The 25603-nt window shown below is 42.0% G+C and overlaps 1 long non-coding RNA gene across 1 annotated transcript in view; it reads right to left on the bottom strand.

The window, feature by feature from the left end:
- The window catches only part of LOC119466799, a 70077-nt gene that overhangs the window by 23625 nt on the left and 20849 nt on the right, over window positions 1-25603 (bottom strand). Inside the window, exon 2 of the long non-coding RNA XR_005195278.1 lies at window positions 19679-19844. This is a non-coding gene — a long non-coding RNA (uncharacterized LOC119466799). The remainder of the gene's footprint in view (window positions 1-19678; window positions 19845-25603) is intronic.

Raw genomic sequence — 25603 nt, 5'->3', positions numbered from 1 at the left:
GGTGGTGATGGTTGTATAATATGTTTGTGTTGAACACCACTGAACTGTGCACTTAACAATCATTAAAATGGTAAATTTCATATGTGTGTTTTAACACAACAAAATGTAATTTTATAAAACTGAACAAGAAGGTTAGTTGCTTTATTCTGAACACATCAAAAATGCATGCTAAGTGTCATTCCCAAGAGCACTTGACTAGAACGTAGGGGCCTGGCAGTGTGATCATGAGCCAATCTATCCACTGTGTAGGTCTTAATTTTCACAACTGTAAAATGGGCATAATGCCAGTTGCCATTCTGGATTACCCACTCAGGTGTTCAAGACAAAAACCCGTGTGTGCCCCCTACTTTCTCTTTCTTTTCCTTAGCCCCAGATCGAGACTACTAAGTCCTCTCTGTTGAGAAACACTTAATTAAAACCAGTCTCTCCACACCAGTGCCACACCAGCATCCAAGCCAGCACCACCTCCTGCTGCAAGAGCTTCCCTGTAGCCTCCTCGTTCCCGCCTGAAGCCTGAAGACTGTTCCCCTCACTGCAGCCACATCACTTGATCCTTTCAAAACTCTCATCTGATTATGGCATTACCCAGCTTCAATGTCACATGGCTTCTTACTGAGCTCGGGATGCAGACTCCAGTCCTGGTGGCCTTCAGGGCCCTGCCTGGTCTGACCCATCTGCGATCCCAGCTGCATCTGGCCCCTCTGAACAACCTCTCCCTCCTACCCATTATCCGGCCACACTATACGTCCCTGCTCTCTCTGTCCTGCTGCAGAGCATTTGACTATGTTCTTTCCTGCCTTGAATGTTCTTTCCACGTCCCACAGGTCTAGTGAGCCCATTCGGGATTTTCATTCATTCAACAGCTGTTAATTGGGCACCCACTGTGTGTTTGATTATGTGTTTAGTGGGATGCTTATGGGATGAACATTTTCCTCCAACACCCCCCCGACACACACACACACACACACACACACACACACTGCCACCAAGTCCCATGTGTGTCTTTCCAGGGGCAAGCCGACCTTAGTCCTCTACCACCCACCAACCAACCCAAAATGCAGCCATGATAGGGAAAATGGGAGAGCAGTGGACATAAGGAAGAGAGACAGGGGAAGGAGAAAAAATAAAGAAAGAGATACACATTTAAGAAAATGAAAAAAAAAGAAAAGGAGTGGAATGAGGGAAAAGGAGGGCAGGCTGAAGGGATGCTCCTCAGAAGATGGCATCCAAAAAGCTAAGGTGGCTGAAACTGTCATTCCCATCTCTCTCTCAGCTCCTTCTTTAACATACATTTGTTGAACATACATGAGACATCAGGTTCTCTTCCAGGTGGCGCATATTTAAAAGTATGGAGATAAGCATGAGCTGCTCTCAGGGAGCTGGCATTCCCTTGAAGAGGGAGAAAAGTCAGCACACAAATAAGCCTAATAAGCTTTTGAACAGTGCTACATGCTATGAGGGGAAGAAGAAAGATAGGTGCTATTAACTGGACAGGAAGACCAGGCAGATCACGATGGGCCTCTGGCAGGTGATGGTGGTGACCAGGCTCTGCTGTGACAGTGGAGGCAGAGTAGGGGGTTGAACTCCAGGTATATTTTGAAGGTTACAGCCACTAGGACTTGCCGATGGACTAAATATGATGCTTGAAAATAGAGAAGCATCCTGGATGACTCCTCTATTTTTATTCCAAGCAGTGGGATGACAGTGGTGCCATTTGCTGATTAGGGAAGACTTATGGAAAATTCGGTCAATACAAAGAATGGGACTTTGAAGAACCTCCTGAACTCTGGAATTACCAAAAGCTTAGTAAACCCTTTACCAATTAGGTTCCCAGAAACGAATGCCACGGGCAGTGTTAATTAACAGGAGTTTCACTGAGTGAGAGGCTTGTCCTTAGAATTACAAAGATGCCCTTTGAACTACAACTCACATCAGAATCACTAAGTATTCAGTCCACGGACTGGGAGCAGAAATTTTAATCGATTAGTAATGGAACAAGAATGAATTTCTGGTGAAAACACAAATGGCCCCTGGCCAAGTGACTATCTATCAGCTGATCACTTGAGATGAGCTTGCTGGTATGATGCTGAGGAAGGTCTATGTGTCTTGTCTGAGATGTGACAGCCAACAGCAGTATCACTGAAATCAGTAACAGTGCCATACTCCTCATCACTGATTGACAAACATTCCAGAGGAAAGAACTGGGACTTAGAAGACGTGGAGTTTAAGGCCTGTTTAGGCACTGCCTGGCTGCGTACAACAAACAAATTCTCTGAACCAGAGTAAGAGCAGGATAAAGGACCTGGGAAAGATCACCTTATGCCTTAGTTTCTCTTGGAGGTTAACCTTAATTAGATGATGAGCAATGTTTCCATCTAAATCAGGCACACTCTGTGGGCTTTCAGTGCTGGGTCCATCCCGCAGACCCTGGTGGAGCAATGGATGAAAGGAGAATTCAGACACAGGTATGCAGTGTAAGAGCAGCTAGAGGGCTTCTCGGTACTAGTGGCCGAAGAAGAGAGCAGCCCAAAACTGCTGGAGCTAGAGCCAAAAGCCTGGAGCCAAGATAATCTGCATGTAATTAACATGCTGTCCCCCTGTTTCAGGAAGCAGTCACCTGTGCAGATGATCAAAGGCTGGTTTCTGGATGACATAGTAAACAAGTCTATTTACAATAACTTCCCCTACATTTCCTTGTACCTACTACTTGCCCTCTGCCTCAGGGTGAGAGAACGGCTGCCTTCAGCTTATTCTCCCCCAAAGCTATGCAGAGTCTTCTGACCTTTCAGAAGCCCAGCTGATTGAGACTTGAGATGGGGATGGTGATGCTGACATCAACAGGAGCCAAGTGTGCACGTGGGGGAAGCAGGCCTGGCTGGGAGTGGGCACAGTGTGAAGATCCGCAGAGTTTCAGGTGATGGATGAGTGTGTGGACTCTGAAGTCAAGCGGCCTCTGGGAAGTGCTGCCATGCCTGTGTTGCAGGTGGGGACACTGAGGCTCAGGGACATCCAAGGACTTGCCCCAGGTCCCACAGACAACTAGTGGCAGAGCAGAAAGTTGAAGCCAGGTTGGCCTGGCTCTAGAAACCAGTGCTCCTAACCCTGTGCTTTAGAGGAGCTTTGCCATCTATGGTCTCTGATGTGTCACCTCCTAGACCTCTCTGCTCAGACTGGCCAAGACAAGAACAGGACCTGATGTTCCCATTCAGGAAGAAGCTGACTGACCTTCCACCTCTGATCCCCTCGCTTTTGCCACATGGAAACAGCCAGAAATGGCATCAATCAATCAGACTATCTCCCATCTTCCCCTCCCTCTTTACCTTACTTTCTTTCCCTCTCCCTCCCTTTCCCCTCCCTTTTCTCACTGTCTCTCCCTCCCCTCCCTTCCTCTGTCCCAATTACGATATCCTTTCTCAGAGCCAAAGCCAAGAACAAGATGTATAAATAAGGGTTAATTCCAGAAATACAAAGCAATTAAGTGATCTATCACATTAACACTGTGAAGAACACACACACAGACACACACACGAAATCCCATTCATTGATGCAGAAAAGGCATTTGATAAAATTAAACAGCCACTAATGACAAAAATTTGAGGCAAACTAGGAATAGAATGCAATTCCTTTACTCCAGTAAAAAAAGCATCTAAAAGTACTAATAGTTAACAACATACAGATTGAATGTTTTCTCTTTAAAACAAAAAGAAAAAGATGAGTTTGTTTGTTCTTACCACTACTATTCAACATAGTGATGAAGTCCTAGCCAGTGCAATAAGACAAGACAAATAAGTAAACAGGCATGCAGGTTGGAAAGGAAGAAATAAAATGCTTCTGTTTACAGATAATAAAAGTATCTTCATAGGAGATTTCATGCAATCTATATAAAAATTGCTAGAAACATAAGAGGAATTAGTTGTGGAAGGTTGTAGAATACAAGGGCAATGTGAAAAAGCAGCGTATTTCTATCTGAATGAGGAATTGGAAACTGAATTTAAAAACATACCATTTAGAGCAGCAACAAAAATGAAATACTTACATATAAATCTAACAAAACACAGATACTGTCTGTATGCTAAAAACTACAAAATGCTGATAAAACAAAATGTAGTATACGGCATTCATTAATTTTAATCAACATCAGAAAATGAAAATTCTCCCCAAATTTATCAGTAAGATTAATGCTGTTCCTTTCCAAATCTTAGCAGAAAATTTTTATAGACATATGAACTTATTTGAAAATGTATAAAGACTGTGGAAATATAATAGTGAAAACAATTTGTAAAAGTACAGTCAGAAAAACCATGTTGTCTGATGTTACAACTTTGTATATAGCTACAGAGGATTTCCCAACCTAGACGCTGTGGAATCAGATAACTCCAGCGATTGTGCAGACCTTTACCCACTAGATGCCAGTAGCAATACCCACTATCAAATCATGACAATTAAAGTTGTCTACAGATGGTGCTAAATGGTTAACTGTGTGGCAGAATTACCCCAGATGAGAACAATAATTGTTAAGACATTATGATTGGCAGAGGGGCCAACACATAGGTCAATGGAGCAGCATAGAGGCCCCAGAAATATAACCACATAACTATAGCAAACTAATTCTTTTACACAGATGCAAAAGCAATTCGATGGAGAAAAGATAGTCTTCTCAATAAATAGTGTTGAACAGATATCCACATGCAAAAACATATAAATAGAATAAAATAAAAACCTCAATAAACAACTTAATTCTTAAACCTCACACAAAATCTACCTCAAAAGGGATCATATATCTAGAAATAATATGAAGAACTATAAAGCTTTCAAGACAAAATTTATTGTGGCCTGGGGTTATAATAAAGGGTTTTATTTCTTTGGCATAACACCAAGTACATAACCCATAAAAGAAAAATTCAGTAAATTAGACATTGTGAAAACTAAAACCTTTTGCTCTGTAAAAGAAACTATAAAGAAAATGAAAATACAAGCTATAGGCTGAAATAACATATTTGTAAATTGCATATCCAACTAAGCTTTCACATTTAAAATATATAAACAACTCACAAAACTCAATAATAAGCAATCTAACAGCCTGATTAAAACATGGGCAAAAGACTTGAACATTTCACCAAAGAATACATTCACATAGCAAAAAAGCAAATGAAAAAATGTTCAACATCACCAGCTAAAGGAAAATGTAAGTTAAAACCGCAGTGACATGCCCGTACCTCCCTATTAGAATCGCATGTTGCACATTGGCCAGTGCTGATGACGATATGAAGCAACTGAATCTCTCAGGTGTTGCTGGTGTAAATGCAAAATGGTACAACTGGTTGGCAAAACATCTGACACTTTCTTATACAGTTAAACCCATCACATGGCCCAGTATGTGTACCCCTATTAATTTAGCCCATATAAACAAAAAAGATATGTCCACAAAATTGTGTACACAATTGTTCATAGTAACTTTATTTGCAGAACTAAAAACCCTAAACAATTCAAATGCCCTTCAGTGGGCAAACGATGAATTGTGTGATATCTGTAAATGGAATAGTATTGATAAACACAATAACATGGATAGATCTCAGTGATCATTATGCTGAATGGAGAAAGATTAAAAATATACTTACTATATTACTTTGTTGTTAGAACATCCTAAAAATGACAAATCATAATGTGGAGGACCGATGAGGTGTTGTCAGGCATTAGGGTTATAAATAGCTGCACCCTTTTTCTATATCTGATCGTGGCGATGGTTATATAACTCTATGCACGAAGAAAAAAATCATAGAAATTTACACGAACCAAACAAAACCCAACAAAACAAAACCACAACACAGTGCATTGAAAAATTCATGACATTATAAAAAGTCTATAATGTATCAATATCAATTTTCTGATCTTGAAAATTGTGCTGTGGTTATACAAGATCTTATCATTGGGACAAACTGGTTAAAGAATACATGGGACCCCTCTACCCTAATTTTATAACTAAAATACAGTCTAAATTATTTCAAAATAAAAAGGTAAAAATAAATAGGTACAAATTTAGACATAATTTAGTCTCACGAAGAAATTCTACATTTAGTTGTCTATCCAAGAGAAAATGAAAGATGTCAACACAAATTCTTCTACACTAGTATTTATAGTATTATTAATTAGAAGAGTCACACAGTAGGAAAAAATGCCCATCGACTGATGAGTTGATAAACATATATGATATTTACACACATTAGCATACTATACAGCAAGAAACTGCATAAAGCTCTTATGCATGCTACAACATGGATGAACCTCAAAATTATTACATTAGGTGAAAGAAACGACACAAAATACCACATATTGCAAAATTCCATTTATATAAAAAACCCAGAAAAGACAAGTCTGTAGAGACAGAAATTAGATTCATGGTTACCAGGGGCAAAATAAGCAAGGCGGCAAACAGGCATGCATGAGCTTCCGGCGATGATTCGAAATTTTCTAGAATTGGATGGTGGTGATGGGTGCACAACAGTGTACCCTTACTAAAAATCATTTAATTGTACCATGTAGAGAGGTGAATTTTATGGTGTGTAGATTACGATAAGGTGTTTTTGAAAATATTAATAGAAAATCAAATGCATGTGAGATTAGTGGACATCCTCTACACAGCCTATCTCCTGCCTGGTGCCCAGGAGGTGTCCACCACATGGCACCTGTTTTTAATGTCACCTTCAAAGCCACATTTAGTATAAAAACATGGTGTAAAAGAGGACTGGACTCTCCTCCATAAAGTACTTGACACAGCTGAAACTCTCCTTCCCTGCAGAGAGGGTAGGATCTTAGAACCATCACCTGCCAAAGGGGACATTTTCCAGAGTTGAAGGCGGTTCTGGGGAAAATGGGAAACATCTCCCCCAAGGTCCACAGTGACCCTTCCCTTGGTCTTTTCTAAATGCTCTTGCTTCTTGTCTGTCTCAGGAAAGAATCCACCAGCTTTTCCAACAGTCTAAATGCATAAAGGCAGGATTACTTCACCCCAGGATCTCAGAGTTTATGCCTGGTATTTAATCATGGTGTTCAAGCTTGGTATTTCATCATGGAATAGAATTCTACCTCCTTCATGAAAAAAATTTTACAAAAAGAAAAAATAGAACTCTGTTCCTTGGCAGAAAACCTTGCTGACATCCCTGATGCCATGAACTGGGCCTCCTTCATCCAATGCCAGTTTTCAGCCCGGTGCCAGCACGCAGGCCCTCGGTCAAGGTGTGTGTTAGGAATGACTGACGAACAACACCTTCAATCTCAGCAGCATTCATTTCACAGTTTAAAAGAACATGAGGAATACTGTGAACTAATCACTGGATTAATCTCATCCGTCCTCTAGATCACATTGAAATGAGAATAAATGAGCAAAAGGTTGGGAGCTCACAACCAAATAGGGCTATCAGCAGATAAAAGATGCCAATCATCTCTGGGGATGGAAAGAATTAGATGGCTTGTTAGTGACCAATGGAGCAAGAAAGATAAGCCTAGCATAGATCCCCAGCAGAGAAACAATAACAGAAGGTAAGAATTAGGACCTATAAGAGGTTACCAATGTTACAAACTTGGCCATGAGGAAAAAACGACAAAACTAATGAATATCTAACAGCAAAAGTCTCAGAGTACCATTTCTTCCACTTTCAAAACAGGAAGTCAATCCTATGGGCTAAAATTGTGTCATGAAAGGAACAGAAGTGGGCGGTTATGGGGTGGAGGTGCCAGCAGCCACTGTGATCGTAACAATAATTCAATTGCTCCACACTTTTATCTATTTTTCTCTGAAGCTTTTCTTTTTCAGCATTACCCGGGTGTTTTAAAAATTAATGGCCAGTGTTTTGGCTTATGCCTGTAATCCCAGCACTTTGGGGGCCAAGGTGAGTGGATAATGAGGTCAGGAGTTCGAAATCAGCCTGGCCAACGTGGTGAAACCTCATCTCCACTAAAAATCCAAAAAAAATTATCTGGGCATGGTATTGCATACCTGTAATCCCAGCTACTCGGGATGCTGAGGAAGGAGAATCGCTTGAACTCAGGAGGCTGAGGTTGCAGTGAGCTGAGATCTCACCATTGCACTCCAGCCTGAGCAGCAGAGCAAGACTTTGTCTGGGAGTTGGGGAGGAATTAAACATGTATTATTGTCAGTTAATATTTTTGTGGGTTTTTTTTGGTATTTTTCAACATTATTGAGGTATAATTCACATATAAAAGTTGTATATGTTCAAAGTGTACAATGTGATGTTTTCATAAACATTTACCTTGTGAAATGATTAAGACAAGCTCATTGACATATCCATGAACTCATATGTTAACCGTTACTTTTCTTTTTTGTGTGGTGGGAATACTTAAGGTCCACTCTCTTAGTAAATTCCCAATAAAAAGCAGGTTGTTAACCACAGGCATCATGTTGCTCGTTAGGTCTTCAGAACTTACTCATTTTGTCACTGCAAGTCCGCACCCTTTGGCCACTAACTTCCCTTTCCCCCATCCCACCACCCCTGGTAACCATTCTTCCACTGTTTATATAAAAGTTTGACTTTTTAGATTTCACATAGAGGTGATATTGTTCAGTGTTTGTCTTTCTTTGGCTTATTTCACCCAATATAATGTCCTCCAGGTTCATCTATGTTGTCTCAAATAGCAGATTTCTTTCTTTTTCTTTTTTAAGGCTGAATAAGGTAAGTTGATACAGCCATTATGAGAAGCAGTATGAATGTTTCTCTAAAAATTAAAAATAGAACTACCATATGATCTACGATTCCCACTTATAGTTATATATCCAAAGGAAATAGAATCACGACCTCAAAGAGATCTCAGTACTCACATGTTCGTTGCAGAATTATTTACAAGAAATGGTAATGACTAAGGTGCCCGTGGATGGATTAGTGGTAAAGAAAATGTGATCACACACACACACACACACACCCCATATACAATGGAATACTGTATTTATAATAAAACACATCAACTCTACTTTCTTTGTCTTTTTATAATCATAAACACAAACGAACGCTTTCACAAATAGAGTACAACTTAGAGAGTAGGATTTCATTGTTATCCTGTCCCTGTATCATCTACTTGTCCATCCGTCTAATGGTCATATTGGAGGGCGCTGTGCTTAGAATTTTTTTTCTTCCTACGTTTAATAATTTTATAATGAGCATGCATCATTTTAAATAAAAATAATAAAGCGTCTTAATTTTGGCTGAAGCAGGCTGTCAGGTGCCAGGGGTCAGGGGCTGCGCTGAGCGCTGGCTCGGGCTGCAGGCGGGAGCCCTCCTTTGCTCACACTCGCGGGGAAGCGGGGATCCCTGGAAAGTGAGTTCACAGGGAGAGGGCGGGCAGGTGCTCCGGAGCCTCCGGGGGGAGGGGAGGGCGCGCGGCCGGCGCGGCCACAACCCGGTCTGCGGCGCCATCTAGCGGGCGCGCCGGGACCGTCGCCCACGAGGCCCTGCCTCGGAGAAGAGGCTGATGCCAATCAAAAACTCCATCTCGCCCGGGCGCTGTGGCTCACCCAGCACTTTGGGAGGCCGAGGCGGGCAGATCACGAGGTCAAGAGATCAAGACCATCCTGGCCAACATGGTGAAACCACCATCTCTACTAAAAATACAAAAATAATTAGCTGGGCGTGGTGGCGCCCGCCTGTAGTCCCAGCTACTGGGGAGGCTGAGGCAGGAGAACTGCTTGAACCCGGGAGGCGGAGTTTGCAGTGAGTCGAGATCGCGCCACTGCACTCCAGCCTGGCGCCTGGCAACAGAACAGGACTCTGGGAAAATGTGGCACATATACACCATGGAATATTATGCAGCCATCAAAAACGATGAGTTCGTGTCCTTTGTAGGGACATGGATGAACCTGGAAACCATCATTCTCAGCAAACTGACAGAAGAGCAAAAGATCAAACACTGCATGTTCTCACTCATAGGCGGGTGTTGAACAATGAGAACACATGGACACAGGGAGGGGAGCACTACACACTGGGGTCTGTTGAGGGGAAATAGGGGAGGGACGGTGGGGGATGGGGAGCTGGGGAGAGATAGCATGGGGAGAAATGCCAGATATAGGTGACGGGGAGGAAGGCAGCAAATCACACTGCCACGTGTGTACCTATGCAACAATCTTGCATGTTCTTCACATGTACCCCGAAACCTAAAATGCAATAAAATAAATTAAAAACAAAACAAAACAAACAAAAACAAACAAACAAACAAAAAAAAACTCCATCTCTACTCCTTGTCAAAGTCAAGTCATTTCATGAAAGGCTTGCTGGGCTCTGCAATTAGCTATGCAACAAAAAAGAGTGTTTAGAAACATGCCCTCGCTGTTTCTCTCAGGCGGGGCTGATGTGCAGCTGGAGTCCCCTGGGATAAGGGGTGGGAGTCATGGGAGAGGCTGTGACAGCCATGAGTCTTCTCACTGTCAGGGACCATGCCACCCTTGTAACTAAATCCCTTCAACTTCACCACTACACTTGAGCATCTCCTTTTAAAGCGCACTGAAATCCTAATTTTACAAGAGCTGCTGTAATTTATAACATGCTTTACATCCTGCTGTACGTATGTCATTTCCTCACTTAACCCTCAAAGTAACCCAAAGAGGTTGTTCTAGGAATTCTATTACCCACTCTGCAGCAAAAAAGGCCAAGTCCTCAGAAAGCCAAGGATCAGGTCTGAGATCATAAGACTTAAGTAACGCGTGAGCCAGGATTTAAACCAAGGGGTCTTGACCTCACTTCACCAGGAACGTTTCCACATTGCTCCTGCTGTGGAGAAGAGATTGTTCCTTTATTGAACGATACAGAAGGAGAGAAATATCTCGTGGGCAAGGGCTCGGGTTTGGCATTTCTTAGCAGAATCTCAGAATGAAAGGAGACTGCATTGCAATCAGGGAGCACCTGGAGCTCTTCCCCTGCTCATAAACACACACCTATTTGTAACTCCACACTGTGATTCAGTAGTCTAGCTCACCTGTCAACAGTAAAGGTTACTTTTTAAAGAAAGTTACTGCCTCGGAATGTAGAATCGTGATTATTTTACCACCTTAAAGCAGGTGTAAAACAGCAGCATAAAATCGCTCACATAATTGTTCTCAGTTTTGTGATTCAGGGCTTTCCACCCAAAAAAGCAGAACAATTCCAGGGCGGGAGTCGCTGATGGGTATGCTGCGCGACCGCCTTTTTCTGTGAGATAGGTCACAAATATTAATGGTATTGACGGAGCCTTTAAAAATTTGTCATGTCACATCCAAGCCATTGAAGCACCCGGAATTCCACCACTTTGTTACTCTGACTGACAACCACCCCCGTTTCCTTCCTGAATTCCTTTAGTTTGGTCTGTTTTTTCCTTTCACCTTCAGAAATTATACATCAGCAAAGGTTTTCCCGAGTAGTTGCAGGTCAGCTGAACGTAATATCTTAAGAGGCTTTTTCCCTTTTTCTTTTCTGCTTAGCTGAGGTCAACCTGCATTCTGGGATCAGTCCTTTTGGGCATATATATTTTTATTAAATATATTATTAAATATGTTTTAATTAAAATATTTTTATTAAAAATATATATTTAATATATTTTTATTAAAATATTTTAATTAAAAATATTTTTGAGATGGAGACTGGTTCTGTCATCCAGGCAAAATTGCAATAGCACTGTCTCAGCCATTACAAGTGATCAAGTGTCAACGGTCACTTGAACCTCCACCTCCCCTGTTCAAGTGATCCTCCCATCTCGAGTAGCTGGGATTACAGGCACACCACCATGCCCAGCAAATTTTAATGTTTTTGAAGAGATGAGGTTTTGCCATCTTGGCCAGGCTGGTCTCAAACCCCTGACCTCAGGTGATCCATTCACCTTAGCCTCTCAAAGTGCTGGGATTACAGGCCACAGCCACCACACTCAGGCTGCTTTTGTATTTGTTTTTATTTTATTTTTTTATTTTTTGAGGGAGATTCTGTCTCCACCAAAAAAAAAAAATGAATTTGACAAACTGATATTTATCATCTGCAGCATGAATGATGTTTATAATGCTGCCTGTGTTTGTTTAAAACTCTAGAATTCTTTTGGTTACCTCCCCTAAATAAGCATTTGGAATCAATTTGGCAAACACTGGGGTGCCTGGAAGCTTTTTTTTTTTTCTAAAAAAAAAGAAAGAAAGAAAGAAGGAAAAAAAATAATAATAAAAAAAATGAAGGAGAGGAAGAAAGAGAAAGAGGAAGAGGGAGAGAAAACGAGGGTGTTGCTTTATTGCCCGGGCTAGAATGCAGTCTAAAAACGGGTATGCCTATAATTGTGCTTAATAATAGAGACATAAAAAAAAATGAGAGAAGAAAATAACAAACCAGCAGCCAACCAATATTTCATTTAAACCTGTAAATAGATGTGATATGGCACTGATAAAAGTGTATATTTTATGTATTTAAAGTGGAGAGTTCTATAAATGTTAATTAAGTTTACTTGTTGTGGATCTGAGTTCAAATCCTGGATATCATTGTTAATTTTCTGTCTCATTGATGTGTCTAATATTGATGTTGAAGTCTCCCACTATTATTGTCTGGGAGTCTAAGTCTCTTTATAAGTCTTATATATTTGGGTATTCCTGTATTGGGTGCATATATATTTAGGATCTTTAGCTCTTCTTGGTACATTGATCCTTTTATCATTATGTAATATCCTTCTTTGCTTCTTTTGATCTTTGTTGCTTTAAAGCAACTCCTGCTTTTTATTTATTTATTTATTTTTGCTCTCCAGTTGGTTGGTAAATCTTTCTCCATACCTTTGTTTTGAGTCTTTGTGTATCCTTGCATGTGAGATGGGTCTGGATGCAGCATACCGATGGGTTTTAGCTTTTTTTGCCCGTCTGTGTCTTTGGATTGGGGGATTTAGTTGATTTAGTCGGAGACAGATCCAAGATGGCTGATCACTAGCAGCTCGGGATTGTAGCTCCCAGTGAAAGCACAGAGAACGAGAGGATGTCACACTTTCAGACAAATTTTTCTTGCTCACGCACCAGGAGATTCCCAGAGGAGGAGCCCCACGGGTCGCCAGCGTGACTCTTGTGGCCAGTGAGGCGGTTTTGCTGCTGCCTTGGTGTGGTGGTTCTTGGTGCAGAGTCAGAAAAGCACCATCAATCTTAACGCCGCTGTTTCGGCCAGCGCAGTGGGTTGCTCAGATTTTAGCGCTGGGAATCAACAAGTTGGACGTCCACTCAGAAACCCAATTATAAAGACCACAGATGGATAAATTTATAATGAAAGGAAGAAAACAGCCTAAAAAGGCTGAGAATACCCAAAATCAGAACGTCTCTCCCTCTACAGAGGATCACAGTTCCTCATCAGCAACGGAACAAGGCCTGATGGAGAATGAGTGTGTTCCATTAACAGAAGCAGGCTTCAAAAGGTGGATGATAAGAAACTTCTGTGAATTAAAAGAACTTGTTCTAATCCAATGCAAAGAAATTAAGAACTTTGAAAAAAGGCTTGACGAAATGTTAACAAGAATACACAATTTAGAGAGGAATCTAAGTGAATTAATGGAGCTGAAAAACACAATACGAGAACTTAGCGAATTATGCACAAGTTTTAACAGCCGAATCGATCAAGAAGAAGAAAAGATATCAGAAGTCGAAGGCCAAATTAATGAAATAAAACAAGAAGGCAAGATTAGAGAAAAAAGGATAAAAAGGAACGAGCAAAGTCTCCAAGAAATATGGGACTATGTGAAAAGTCCTAATCTACGTTTGATAGGTGTACCTGAATGTGACAAAGAGAATCAATCCAAGCTGGAAAATACACTTCAGGATATTATTCAGGAAAACTTTCCCAACCTAGCAAGGCAGGACAATATTCAAGTCCAGGAAATACAGAGAACACCACAAAGATATTCCTCAAGAAGACCAACCTCAAGGCACATAATCGCCAGATTCACCAGGGTTGAAATGAAGGAGAAAATACTGAGGGCAGCCAGAGAGAAAGGTCAGTTTACCCATAAAGGGAAGCCTATCAGACTCACAAATGATCTCTCAGAAGAAACCCTACAAGCCAGAAGAGAGTGGGGGCCAATATTCAACATCCTTAAAGAATAGAACTTTCAACCCAGAATTTTACATCCAGCCAAACTAAGCTTCATAAGCGAAGGAAAAATAAAATCTTTTGTGAACAAGCAAGCACTCAGAGGTTTCATCACCACCAGGCCTGCTTTACAAGAGCTTCTGAAAGAACCACTACACATAGAAAGGCACAACCAGTATCAGCCTTTCTAAAAAATACCAAAAAGTTAAGAGCATCAACATAATCAAGAATTTACATCAACTAATAGGCAAAACAGCCAGCTAACATTAAATGGCAGTATTAAACTCACATATATTATTATTAATTCTAAACTTAAATTGCTTCTGTATTTTTAATGTGTGTTAGGAAATGGTGTAGCATCTGATCCCTGCTATGGAAGTGGTTTGATATTCAGTTCCCTGCAAGTGCTCACTGGTGCTCATGTGTGTTACCTGTGAGTGGCTGAATTACATTGGGTCCTCTAGAAAAGCAGCCATCCACCCTGCAGTAACTGCATACAGTGACATTTACAAAGTGCATGCCCTTAAATATCACCCAACAAAGACAGTTATTGCTGGTTATTTGAAGAGCATTTGCACCAGCAGGCAGGAAAAGAGATACTGTAAAGATGCTGAGACAAGAGGGGTTTCCGTATGAGGAGTGGAAGGAATCCAGTCAAGGATCCAGCAGCCTGTATGCCTAACAGAAGTTTGTCGATCAAAGACGACATGACAACAAATCACAGGAAGCCACACTGCCACCACCCACAGGCTGCCCTCTGCGCTTGAACAGCATCTATTTGAGATTTCTTCTCCTGTGATGGTTTCTGGCTTTCTTTCTTCCCAGGGGAGGTCAATTTTGTTCATGTTACACTGGCTGCATTTCTCTGACAGGAGCTGATATTTACTTGGAGAATTTTTCTGCCAAAGCACTGATTTGTGCGTGGTTTTAAATACTCATTGCTGGAACCTGGCAAGTTTGAGGGTGCGGTGGTGGTGTGTGTATCATGATGAATCTCTTGATTTACTATAAAATTGGTTCTGGAATGACCGCATGTTATTGGAACTATTGAAAAGAGTGACACCAGTGTTGGTAGTCTCTCTCTCTCTCTTTTATTTTGGGGGGGGGGTCTTTTTTTCTTCATTTTTAAATTTTTAATTGATAATAACTATATATTTATGGAGTTAAATATGATGTTTTGGTATATGCATAGATTGATGATTATATCAAGCTAATTAACATAACCATCTCCTCCAATACTTACTATTTTTGTAGTGAAAACATTTAAAATCATTCTTTTAGCAATTTTTAAGTCCTGTGATTTGTGACTACTTGGATGAACCTAGAGGATATGATGCTAAGTAAAATCAGCCAGACACAGACAGACAAAAAGACCACATGATCTCACTTACACGTTGAATCTGGAAAGGTGGGATTTATTTACTTTTTAATTAGACCTTTTGACTGTCTCCAAATCTCATAAACCACTGAAAGGTAGCCTTCCTGGAAGAATCCTGTCTACTGATATTAGAGTCATGTAGCTCCTTGACACTTATTTTATTTTTTACTTGTAAACATTTTATTTTTCAGTAATTGTAGACCCACAGGAAGTTGCAAAAGTGGTGAAAAGAATCTTAAGTAAGCTTCCACCAGTGTTGATGTCTTACAGAGATATTGTGCATCACCAAAGCCAGACTATTGACACAGATATTTTTTCAAAAATTTTAACATTTTCAAAAATTTTCAACCTGCATTCACTTGAATGTGTGTGGTTCTATTTACAGTTTAAACACATTCAAACAGATCTGTGTAGCAAAGAGCAAAATTAGATACAGGACTCGTCCATCATTGCGAGAGATCCATTTTGTGGTCTCTCTTCATATTCACACCCACCAACCTTCTGCCCATTGGTCTTGGCAGCAAGTACTCTGTTCTCCATCTCCATTGTCTTGTTATTTCCAGAATGTTCTATAAATGGAATTTTACAGTGTGTAATCTGCTTGGATTGGTATTTTTCACTAAGCAGCATAATATCTTCCTAGTCCATCCAGGTAGTTCTCCATATCTTGTCATTCTTTTTCATTGCTGAATAGTATTCCTTTTTGTAGATGCACCAGTGTATGTCCAACCATTAGCCCACTGAAAGGCATTTGGATTGTTACAGTATTTTGCCAATATAAGTGAAGGTGTTATAAAATATGCTTTCAGGATTTTGTGTGAACATTAAGTTTTCATTTATCTGGGATAAATGCCAAATAATGTGATGATGGCTGGTCTGTTTGGTAAGTAAACGTTTAATTTTATAAGAAACTTTCAAACTGTTTTCCCAAGTAGCTATTAATATTACATTCATTCCAGCAATATAGAAGCATCCTTACCAGCACTTGGTGGTGTCACTGGCTTTTTATGAGACCCATTCTGACGCCTGGTACTTCATTATGGTTTTAATTTGCATTTCCCTAATGGCTAATGATGTTGAACATTTTTTTTTCATGGGTTTGTTATTCATATCTCTTCCCTGGTGAAATATCTATGCCTCCCTCCCATTTTTAAATTGTATTTTTGTGTGTGTGTGAGACATGTCTCATTCTGTCGCCCAGACTAGAGTGCAGTGGTGTAATCTCTGCTCACTATAGCCTCCATCTCCTAGGCTGAAGCAATCCTCCCTCTTCAGCCTCTCAAGTAGCCACCACAGTCATCTGATTTTTTTATTTGTGTTTTTTATAGAGACAAGGTTTCACCATGTTGTCCAAGCTGGTCTCAAATACCTGGATCCTGCCTCTGCCTTCCAGAGTGCTGCGATTACAGACATGAGCCCTCACACCTCCCCTACTTGTATTGTTTTTATCCTCATTGTCTTTCTTGTTGAGTTTTTTCTTGGTCTTTTTATAGCCTAGGAGTAAAGCATTAATCATACACGTGGCTTACAAATCTTTAAGCTCATGAATTATTTTTCTTATTCTGTAAACAAAGGTGATCCTCAAGGAAAAGTTTTAAATTTTGATGAAGTGCAATTTACCACCCCGGTAAAGTATTTATTTTAAGGATCACACTTTTGGTGTCATGTCTATGAACTCTTCACCTAGCATAGCTCCCAAATACATTTTCTTATTTTTTTATTCACAACCACCAATCTGTAAGTTCTACAGTTTTATATTTAAATGTGTCTCCACCCTTTGACAGATGTGGTGGCATGTGCCTGCAATTCCAGCTCCTTGGGAGGCTAAAGAGGGAGGGTCAATGGAGCCTAGGAGTTTGAGTTCAGCCTGGGCAACATGGCAAGAGCCCATCTCTCAACATAATAAATAGACAAATAAATCTCCCCACTTTAATATGGCCTCTTTCTGCCAAGCTGTGGCCTCTTTCAAATAAGAATGCTAATCAGTGCTGACTGGGACAACCCCCATCAGTTTTAACCCAGAACTCAATGATCCCGGTAGCTTGAATTCAGCATTTGACTCATTTATTCAACAACTATTAACTGAGATGGGCATTTTCCCAGGTGCTGGAAGCATAGATGTGGACAAAACTGACCGAGACCTCAGGCTCATTGATTTCCCCTTCTGGTGAGGAATATTGATGATTAACCCTAAATTTCATACGAAGATAGGCCTGTGAAGAACAAAGAATAAGGTAATGGGATGGACAGACAGCCATAGGCACGAAGGGGTCCAGGAGACCTATTTAGATTCCGCTGACAGTTGAGTTGAACTCTGAGTGAAGAGGAAGAACCAGACATGGGGAGATGTAGGGAAAGAGTGTTTATGACAAGAAGAGCAGAGCACAAAGAGCTGTGGGTGCAGAATTTACTGCTGGACAAACGGTTTTCATTTGCAAAGATGTTGATTCCAAACTGAGTGACAGGTGATGAAAACTGGACATATTGCTGTCATACCCCGGCACTTTATCCCAGAAAGGAGAGTCAAGCCAGTGCAGAATACATTCAGATCTCTCCTGGGTTTGACAAACAGAACTATAAATATGACACTGCCAGGCACACACAAGGCAAGGCAAGGCCAAAGCCAAGGCCGAGGCAAAGGTCAGACTCAGCCTGTAGAGATATGGTGAACTGCTCTGAGACTCAGACAGTTTCTACTTATGTGGGCAGTGGGAGGAAGAGTACTCACAGGTACCAGCTCTCAATGGCTGTGGGCAGTGGAGGGAAGAGTACTCACAGGTACCGGCTCTCAGTGGCTGTGGGCAGTGGAGGGAAGAGTACTCACAGGTACCGGCTCTCAATGGCCCTCGTTCCACACAGGAAAGGACAACGTTGAACACAGAAAGTGTGGTGACTGCATTGCAAGCCATGGAATATGCTGCTGCTGAGAAGCCAACCCTCAACTGCAGCTGAGGAATTTCCTATTCTGCAGCTCCTAGGGAGGCCTGACAGGCAACTGATACCTCATCAGAGCCTGGAATGTGATGAGAAAGTCCCTCATGGCAGCCTCTCAGGACATATAGGGAGGTAAGTGGGAGATGGTCTCAGAGTGGCTATTTTTTGTCAGGGTCTCACCGTCATCCAGACTGGAATGAATTGGTGCCATCATGGCTCACTGCAGCCTCAACCTTCTGGACTCAGGTGATCCTCCCACCTCAGCCTACAGGGTAGCTGAGACTACAGGCACATGCCACCATGCCTGGCTAATTTTTGTATTTTTTAGAGACAGGATTTTGCCTTGTTGCTGAAGCCGGTTTTAAACTCCTGGGTTCAAGTGATCCTCCTGCCTTGGCCACCCAAAGTGATCAGGCATAAGCCATCACACCTGACATCAGAGCAGCTCTTCTTAAGCCCCCCACCCTCCTGTATTCCTGGAAGGCCACAAGGTGTTCCACCAAAACTCACACTAGCTGCAGCTGGAGTCTCTTCCCGTGTGGGCTGCATAGATGGGTCGCCAGGGTGCCTCCAGGATTCCATAGTTGTATAAGCTCTCCCGTGCATTTACTAACCCTATGGTCCCTCCTCCATAGCCCAAAGAGCACTGTCCTTCTTAGGTTCTAGAACCTTGTCCCTTACCCTGTTCTCAGATTTGGTCTCCATCCTGGTCATGCATAGAGCTTCAGCTAAGATCAGAAAATGAAGTCGTCACCTCCAGGCTAGTAAAACACAAACACAGGCAGTTTTGCGGACTCCAGGGCTCTACCCAGCTTAAGGCTGTCAGTTTCCAGCAAGGCTCTTTCAGTCCATCTGCATTTTAGAATTTTCTAATCCACAAGGTACTTGGTGACTCCCTGGGCAAAACCAATTGAAAAGGGGCTGGTTACTTGGCACGCAGAGTTGCTGTCCCCACTATGTAACCCCGATGCATTTCAACAAAACCATCTTCACTTGGTGCAGCACTTGCCCTGAAATGCAGCAGACGGAGAAAATAAAGAATAAGGGCTTCTCAGGAAACAGTTCTGCAATATCCACAAATGAAAAGGGATTACAGAGTAGACCCTAAATAGTTTCCAAGGAGCCATTATGGAAAACAGGTAAATTAAATTAATTTAACTATATTTTCTTTGCTTAAACAAATATGTCTGGAGCTTGGAAAACAGCAGGTTGTAAAAATGCTTAATGTTTCTCTGAATATTAAGCAAATGCAAAAAAGACTCCTTTGTGACACTTTTTCTGAAGCCCAATTTCTTACCATGGCAAGAGGGACGATGCCCACAAAGGTTGACTGGCCGATGAAGACCTCAGAGATGACCAACTCACTCTTGGAGTCCTCGATCTGGATTCTCCCAGCCAGATAATTTGCCAGGCCCTGGTAAGGCCATGTGTGTTGCAAGATTTAACAGAAGGAGCCATTTGTTCTGGAAAACAAACATATTAAGGTTCCATTTAAAGCCTGAGACTCAGCAGAATGTCAAGAATGTAATACATTGCCTCATTCTTCTTTGTCAACCAAAAGAGTGTCTGCCAAGTTCAATAAGTCACATGGTAGCATTGACAGAGCCTAATTCACGGCTGCCCATCAGCAGCCCACAGCTCAGAATGGGCTGACGATCCATCTCCAGGGCTCCATGTTGCAGAAAGCAGGCTGCCTTTCACTGGATGAGTAGCTCGGCCAGCATTTCACCTCTGAAGACGCCATGCACAGCTCTTCCCTCCCCAGCCCAGGCACGGGCATGCCACAGTCCAAGCTCCACACTCAGGAAAGGCCCCCAGATCATTTCATGTAGCTCCACCTCTCCTCCAATCACAAAGCACACCCTGAACCCTGGCTGTTCCTGCTTCTACTTACCTGGGGTCTGTGGACCAGTGGTTAAAACTCTCCAGGCTTTAGAATTTGTGGATAATAGTGGAGACCTCATAGATGGGTGGCAGCATCAGGAGACTGAGAGTGAGAAAGACCTCCACACACTACATGGTTTGCTACATAAACTATGAGCAACATAAGAAGGTACTATGCTGGATTTCTCATTTCAGCAAATGGGATTAGAAGTAATGTGAGGAAATCCCACCTGCCTTAATTCATGTAATGGCCACATCATATGTGTCTTTGGAGGTGGGGGGGCTAAGAAGTTGTTGAATTCATTATATCTGAAAAAGACAAGTGTGATTCTCAGTGTTTTTATGTGCGGGGAGCCCCTTGTCATTGACATGGGCTTGTAAATTGCAGGCTATCACATCAACAGGGAATTCACTGAACAGAGTTAAAACAGAAAGCCATGCAGTGCAGGATTGTGAATGACTCTAGATTTGTTAGGCTGTTTCCATCCCCGTGAATCCAGCTTCACCCAGATCCAAGGAAGGTCATGACAGGGCAGTTGATCCATAAGCTCCACCCAGGCCAGAGCCACACACACCAGCTGCTCCTTCTCTGCCAATGAGCCTGCCTGGACCTACGTGGGCTGAGAAGTCTCTTTCCTGCCTCTGGAGGCCCAGGAAAGGTCTACATTCTGGGCTCCCAACTTACAACGTGTGAGAAAAGAGTTTTGTAAAAGAACCTGCTGCCTGCTGCTTGTCTAACGAAATCTCCTACCATGGACAGCTCCTCTACACTGGGACTTCCTGTAAGAAGGTGGGTGAAGAAACCACAATTATCTGCTTCCTTGCATATGCCAAGAGGTACCAGAAGAACATTAGAATACAGCAATAGCTTTGACAAACTCAAATTTCACTGACCTGTCTAATATCAAATTCTAACCTCAAATGAACCATATTAGAGTTCACATAGGATTGGTCATATCCAAATTTTTCCCACTTAGCTAAGGTTGTAGAAACTTCCAAATGCTGCTCTAATATTGCAGCCATCAACTAGAAGTGACTATTTAAACTGAAATGTGAATTTATTCAAATGACATAGGCAAATGGTCCCAGCTGAGACCAAACTAAGTGTGGGTACATCAGGGCTATGATTTCTCAAATATCAATTGGTACAAGTTATTTTGCATGGGGAAGAAAATTAGCGTTGAATAAAGATTTCTGAACTCATGAAAGGACTGAAAGTTAGTACATATGGGACCGTCTTCCCCACCAGAGGACCCCTATTTACTTGGGTATCTTTAGTGAAAAGACAAAAAAAAAGTTAAGAGCTGAGTTTTGAATGGTGAGTGAGTGGTGATTGTGTCACTGCTGAAAAGAAGCAGGAATCTGGAAACTTAGGTGCCCAGTTTTCAGTTAAGCCTCCTCCCCACCACCATTTCCCATCCACCACATTCCAGGCTAAAGCCTCTTCCCAAGTCACAGGAATTCTCCATGAATCTACCTGTTAAGTTACTTTTTACAAGGGATGCTTGGTCCAGTCAGATCAAATTTTCAGTTTCTCATTGGGCTGCACCGTGCTTTGTAACCAGAACTAAGGAGCTGCTTCTGCTGGGTTCTCAGCATCAGAGAAGCTAATGCCAGGAAAGTGAAGATCCAGTGAGAATAGAAATGGAGTTAATGCCATCTGTCACCAGCCATTTCATCCTGCTAAATTCACACTCTGGTCCTGGGGTAAAAAAAGAGAAGTGGCCAGTCTTTGGGCAAAGAAGGTAGGGTCTGCATGAGATGATCAGCCCTTCTGATTGTAGGCATGTCCTGCTTCTCTCTGACTTCCCAGCCTGTGAGCTGCACCTGCTGCAGAAACCTGCTAAAGTCCAGCAATAAAAATTAAAGTAGAATCACTTCTATATAAAGCTTTTTTCTTTGAGTCATTTTTCTCAATCCAGAGGAAAGGATTCTTGTACTTTTGGGCAGTAGACATACTTGCTAATAAGTCTATTTCTATGGAAGTTTGTTCATACCTATTAATTTCATGATCTATTCTTGATAAGCCTTTCCAGTTTAGAAAAGTGCTTCATAATTCTCTCAATTTAATAATTACAACTGCCTTTGAGGAATTTTGATCAGAGCTTCAGCCATGAGATATGCGTTAGACATTTTTTCCTGGGGTGGAGAAGCTCAGGTGTGAGTGTGTGTATGTCATTGTGTGTGTGCGAGTGTGTGATAGAAGGGGTCGGGTGTGAAGTGGCCACATTACTTGGCTATTTCTCCCTCAAGCTAGAACACACAGGCTTCTTCCAAAAGGACTTTCTTCCCATAAGCCCTGTTTCCCATGCATGCATAAAAGGACACTCATGGACTTTAGTCACCCCATTTCCCACCCTTTACACTCAAACCAACAGTCTCCCCCTTTCATAGGAATTTCCCCACATAGTCACCTGTGTATCCTGCCTCTTAATGGCAGGAGGCCTAAGGATGCCTTCCTTAGAAAGGCTGCTGGCAAGGCTGAGGCTTAGCCGGTGTCTAGGAACTCGGATTTCGGTAGGAGGGCTCCCACCATTCCCTAACTGATGATAGCGGGTCTCTATGCCTAAACTCTTTGTGCAAACAATATGGCTCATGCTGAATGCTTGTTTTCTGTCTAGGAGTCTGAAATTTTGGAATCTGCTGGGCAGGGGACACCTAGGTGACTGGCCCCCAGTAAAAGCCCTGGGCACTGAGTTTCTAAAGTGATTGCTTGTGAAAAGAACATCTCTCAGCCCAGTTTGGTCTCGGCACGCACATTGGCAGAGAAGAAGCGAGCTGGCTTGTGTGATTCAGGCCTTAGGGAGACTGTGGATCAGTTGCCCTGTCATCACCTTTCTTAGATCTGGGTCAAGCTCAATTCATGGTGATGGAAACAGGGGTCATTCACAATCCTGTGCTGGATGGCTTTTTGTTTTAACTCTGTTCAGTGACTTCTTTGTCAGTGCAATAGCCTGCAATTTATAATAATTAGAGGTGTCCTGTGTATTAAAATATTAAGAATAGCCCTTGTATTTTTCACTTATATGGAGCCCACCAACCTTCTTCTCCCCTTCCCCCAAAACACGTACAGCATACAATGTTAAGGGAGAGGGGGAGGAGGAAAGAGGGAGTATACATTATTAGAATATCTGGGGAAAGCAGGCTCAGTCTCCTTCAACTGCAAGTGTCCTGCAGTGAGCCTGGGTTGGGGGATGAGGACCTGTCATTTCCCCACTCAGGCTCAGCATCCAGGCACTTCTTATGATGGGAGCTTCTTTTTACACTGAGTGTGTTTCTAGGCTCTTTTGCAGCCTATCAAAGATGTCTATTGTGTAGGCAATATAGTGTCCAGGCCTAATCCTGCTCCACCTGGTACCCAACCCAAGAACTGTGCTCATCTCTGAGGAACAGCCGACTGTCTGGAACCTACTGAGGCTGAGTTGGACTGGCAAATGTTATATCTGTCTTCTGCATAGTGTCTTCTTGCGTAGGTTTTCATGGATCATTTTGCTTCTAAGCTATTTGTACCCTATGGGCCAACATTAGAACACAGGACGCACCCCACCTCACCCAAATGCTACTCCACTGTAAAAAAGATAAAAGCACAGCTGTTCTATTGAATCTCGGGGAAGGAGACTTATGGCTATGCCTTCTTGGCACTTTCTTTATTCCAATTGGGTCCCCCAGTGCATTTTCTTTCTTTCCTTCTTTTTTTTTTTTTTTTTTTTTTTTTTTTTTTTTTTTTTTTTTTTTTTTTTTTTTTTTTTTTTTTTTTTTTTGAGACAGTCTTGCTCTGTTCCAGGCTGAAGTGCAGTTGTGCTATCTCGGCTCATTGCCACCTCCATCTTCCAGGTTCAAGTGATTCTCCTGCCTCAGCCTCCTAGTACCTGGGATTACAGGCTCATGCCACCAGGCCCGGCTACTAATTTTTGTATTTTTAGTAGAGACGGCATTTCACCATGTTGGCCAGGCTGGTCTCAAACTCCTGACCTTATGTGATCCACATGCCTCGGCCTCCCGACGTGCGTTTTTATGCATCATCTGGTACTGTGGAATACAATATAAAAACCACGGGCTGACCAATCTTAAACTGAATCTTGTGATGCTAATATCTTTAAAGCCCTCTGATTTAGGCCATTATCCCATCTCCTCTACACATAATGTAGTCTTCATCTTTCTTAATAACAGCTCCCGAGTCAGTGCAGTCCACCTCTTTGGTAAGTAGGTCCAAAGCACCCTTGACTTTACTTCCCAAATGAGCATCACTGTTAAGATCACTTGATCAATCTCTGACTCCCCCCTGTAGACTATAGCTCCTTGAGGACTAGGTTATGTGAGGTTATGTGTATATTGCTCCCTGCACTACCTGTAGTGGCTGGCATGGTGCCCGGCAAATTGTAAGAATCCTCTAATCAGTATTTGTTTAATTCCTCGAGTATACTCAAAGCCCTGACAGGATACCCTGCAACATTCTGGGGATGTAATTTGCATCCTGGGAGACAAGAAATGACTAGCTGATTGAGTCTTGAGCCATACCCTCATGCCTAGCTGGTAAGTATATTTATATACACTTGGCTTCATAGAAAACATATCTGTCTCTCTTAGTAAAACATTAGTTCCCAACTGGGAGCAACGTAAACCCTCAGGGAACGTTGGTCAATGATTGGACACAAATTTGATTGTCACAAACTAGGTGGTGCTTCTGGTATCTAGGTAGTAGAGGCCAAAGATGCTGCCCAATGTCCCGCAACACAGCACAGCCATCTCCCCAACACCCACAATGTTCTGGCACAAAATGTGGGTAATGCCATGGCTAAGAAACTCTGCAAAGCACAGTAAGCATTTTAAAGGCCGGAGCCTGTTATTAACACCTTAGACCCCCAGGAGCTGGCACAATAACTGGCATATTTATCAAGAGAGCTCTATTTATTTGTTCAGTGCCTACTAAATGCCAGAAAATGGTAATTCAAAGGCAAACAAAACAAGTCTTCCTTGCCTTTAATAGGTATTAATAAAAAAGTCATGCCAAGTAAAACATAACTGCTATAATAAAAGTCAAACAGAGCAGTTTAATTTTTTAGAGAGTTAAATAGAAAATAAAAACCACAATGAGATACCACCACACACTTATCAGAATGCTTAAAATTAAAAAGTAACAAAATGCCAGTTGTAATGGCTCACACCTACAATGCCAACACTTTGGGAGGCTGAGGCAAGAGGATCACTTGAGCCCAGGTGTTTGAGATCAGCCTGGACAGTGTAGCAAGACCCTATCTACACACACACACACACACACACACACACAGCACACACACACACGCATACACCACACACACACCACACACACACCACACAC

Source organism: Cebus imitator, unplaced genomic scaffold (assembly GCF_001604975.1).
Source record: "Cebus imitator isolate Cc_AM_T3 unplaced genomic scaffold, Cebus_imitator-1.0 Scaffold230, whole genome shotgun sequence".
Lineage (NCBI taxonomy): Eukaryota > Metazoa > Chordata > Mammalia > Primates > Cebidae > Cebus > Cebus imitator.
The sequence above is the reverse complement of the archived record's forward strand: the minus strand, read 5'-3'. Positions and strand labels throughout refer to the sequence as shown.